The sequence below is a fragment of the Setaria italica genome, chromosome IX (genome assembly GCF_000263155.2).
Source record: "Setaria italica strain Yugu1 chromosome IX, Setaria_italica_v2.0, whole genome shotgun sequence".
Taxonomy (NCBI): domain Eukaryota; kingdom Viridiplantae; phylum Streptophyta; class Magnoliopsida; order Poales; family Poaceae; genus Setaria; species Setaria italica.
This window is the reverse complement of record NC_028458.1, coordinates 45,998,344-46,001,970: the sequence shown is the minus strand read 5'-3', so window position 1 is coordinate 46,001,970 and position 3,627 is coordinate 45,998,344.

The window sequence follows — 3,627 nt, the reverse complement described above, 5'->3', positions numbered from 1 at the left end:
GCGGGTGCGGGCGCGGGCGAGGCCGATCCGGTGGTGTGGGGACCGGCGGGCGGCGCAGGTGGTGGCGGTGGGGGCTCGGGCGGGCGCGGTGGTGGCGTTGGGGGCTCGGGCGGGCGCGGCCGCTAGCGCCGCGGTAGGGGACGCCGGCGGCGGGGCGGGGCCGGAGGCGGCATGCGCAGGGGAGGGGCCGACGGGGCGGCCGGCAGCGCCGACGCCGACGTTGGCGCCGGGCACGGCGTGGACCGAGCAGGGGTGGGGCCGGAGGCGGCAGGCGCAGGAAAGGAGGAAGAAGGAAGGAGGAGGAAGGAGAAGAAGGAAGAAGGGGTATTTGGCTGCCATTGAGAGGAGTAATGAGGGGTAAAGTTGTCAATTACAACCTAAGGTGTTAAATTTTAACAGATCATCCAAACACCTCAAGATACTAAAGTTTAACACCTTTATTTGAGGGTGTTAAAGTTTAACACCCTGTTAAATTTTAACACGCCCTTCCCAAACAGGGCCTAAGCCCCCTGGCCCATGTATATTGGGCCCTCTCCATTCTCCAATCTTTTCTTTTTCGCCTGGTTTGAAACCGGGAATGGGTAGATTTGCTCCCGCACTGTTGTCGTGTACTCGTGTTCCACGCCAGCATCCATCAAGTGGCAGCGGTAGCACAGGATTAGGATTAGGAAGCAGCGATCACTAGTGGCAGTAAGGAAGTGACAGCATTAGCGACCGTGGAGCCAATGAATATGGTAAGGTTAAGGGATGCAGAGGTGGGGGCGTGACAGCAGAGGTGTTTCTGAAAAATGGAGGAGAGGAAGAAGTTTAAGAAAATAAGAAAGAATCGAGTGGTAGCACACATGATGTGATTTTATTATGTCAAACTACATTCATCTATAACACATAAGAATGGGATATCGGAAGAGAGAAAACTGAAGAGGTTGCGTAAACTTATATTAGCAATTTAGCATGGTCATTAATGACTGTCGGCCAGAAATGACGAGTAAAATAAAGGCAGTATCATTTGACGGTGATGACATAGTATATAATAGGAGTGAAAGAAATCCCTTATTCAAACATTTTTGCTGGTGAGTGATGGGTAGCATTAGGCCCGTCCAGTTACGTACGTAGCTTGATTCATTAGTGGCACACATCTCTGCATGCAAAATACAATCGTTTGATGGTTACTCCTACCGGAATCCCGTGTGTAGTAGCATGCAAGTACATGCCCGTGACCTTTATTTACTCAGATGTACCCTTTTACAGTGGACTTCACCGTGTCCTTCGTCAGTAGTAACAAGTGGGTGTAACTAAAATCCTTAATGCAACTCTCACTTTCCGAGAAGTTAACCAATTTTAAATGACTAAATTTATACAAAATAATAATAATATTTATGGTATAAAATAAATATTAATAGATTAATCATGTAATATATTATCATAATAAATGTATTTGAAGACGTGAATGTTAGTATTTTTTATAAATTTGGTTAAACTTGAAACTGATTGACTAAGCGAGAGTTGCATTCTTTTATAAATGTTAGTATTTTTTATAAATATTAATAGACTAAGCGAGAGTTGCATTCTTTTTTGGACGGAGGGAGTACAAGTGGGGCGATAGTAATAACATACAAAAAGAAAATACAGTGCTTTAGCTCGTGGTCAGTGCCTCGCCATTTTTTAAACAGCCAAGGGCGTATTAGTTAATGCGTGTGTTACTAGTGTGGGGGTGGTGGGCTGCCTGCCTGCCTGGTGGGCCGTTGAGAAGTGTGGCCCCCCGAGCCCTTTCGCTTTCCCTTTGGTTTGTTCGCTTGCTTACCTTACCTGCTTCCGTAGCCGGCGATGCGGTGCTGGGTGGTGCGGGCGTGCGGTGCGGCCAGGCGGAACGGACCGTCTCGCGGCCTCCGCGCCCTGCTGTGTCCGGCCACGACGGCCCGCGTGGGACCGCAGCCGCAGCGGAGCGCTCTCTCCGGCGTCCATTTCTGGTGGGCATCCACTGCGCGGCGGAGCATGAGAAATTGAGAACCGTCGATCGGCACGTTGAACGTACTTTTGTTCGGGCACGTACGTATGTCCTCGCCGTATATACGAGGTGTGTAGACGAGGGCACGAGGTTGTGTATCTGTACGGCGCATGTGGAATACGGCCGGATCGGGGATTGCCTAGCAGATCTGGATCATCCTAGGCCTCCATCCACCAGAAAGCTGGTATTTAAAGTTGCACACCCCGCTTGAAACTTTTTGTGCCTCCCTTTGGTCCCCTGGTAGTTATGTATATGCGCAATATTAGTTACTCCCTTTCCACTAGACAGTTGTAAACAGTAAGCATCACATGCTGGAAGTAGCAGCACTAGACAATCGTAACAGTAAAGCATCACATGCTGCAACCCTCATGGGCTCATGATCGTCGCAGCCAATCTCGACGACCTGCTCAGGAAGCGTCAGACCCAGGCAGCTTTTGCAAAGGAGATCGCAGCAGTAGATTTAACCATTCCCGTCAAGGCCAAGACGGTAAGTTATGCCCCGTTTGGAGACAGGATTTAGGTCCCGTTTGGTTCACCTTGCTTACTTTTAGCATCTATCACATCGAATATTTAGATATTAATTATGAATATTAAACATAGACTATTTACAAAACTCATTGCACAAATGGAGGCTAAACGACGAGACGAATCTATTAAGCCTAATTAGTGCTTAATTAGGCTTAATAGATTCGTCTCGTCGTTTAGCCTCCATCTGTGCAATTAGCTTTATAATTAACTCATATTTAGTCCTAATTAGCCTCTGAATATTCGATGTGACACGGACTAAACTTTAGCTCGAGGAACCAAACACCCCATTAGTTTCTGTCACATCGAATGTATCGGTACTAATTAGAAGTATTAAATATATGTTAATTAAAAAATCAATTGCATAGATGAAAAGGCTAATTCGCGTTACGAATCTATTAAACCTGATTAGTCCATGATTTGATCATGTGATGCTAAGTAAATATATGCTAATCATGAATTAATTAGGCTTAATAGATTCGTCTCGCAAATTAGCCACGGCTTATGCAATTAGTTTTATAATTAGTTCACGTTTAATTTAATCCTTCTCATCCGTATCCAAACATCTGATGTGACCCGAATTAATAAAATTTCATGATCCAAACACCCCTTGCTACCTTGGTAGCAATAGGGGCAACTGTATACCTCCATCTGGTCGATGCCAAATGGCCCACACACACTGTAAACCTCTCCACAAACAAAAGGTACAGTACGCCATGAATGAGCAGCTGCCACTGCACGAAGATGCATGTAACATGTTTGCCTGTCTCTGGTCCGTTGCCCTTGGACCGGCTTGTAGCTTGGGGCCATCTAGATGTCCAAGCCGAGCAGTACATGGTAGGGCTGCAAGGCATGAAGTGCATGCATTTCAAGTTTTGGCAATGGTTGCTTCTTTATCACATGGAAACCACAAGTTACTGTGACTATAGTAGATTCGGATATTATGACGTCCATACAGTTCCAGCAGTCAAAACCAAGCGTTCCAAAATAGTCTGGTTTCGCACAGAATAAAGCAATATATATCCAACTAATACAAGGAGCAGCTTCCCACCGCAAAGTTTCCAGCCTCCACACCGCGAAAGGACGACCCCCCCCCC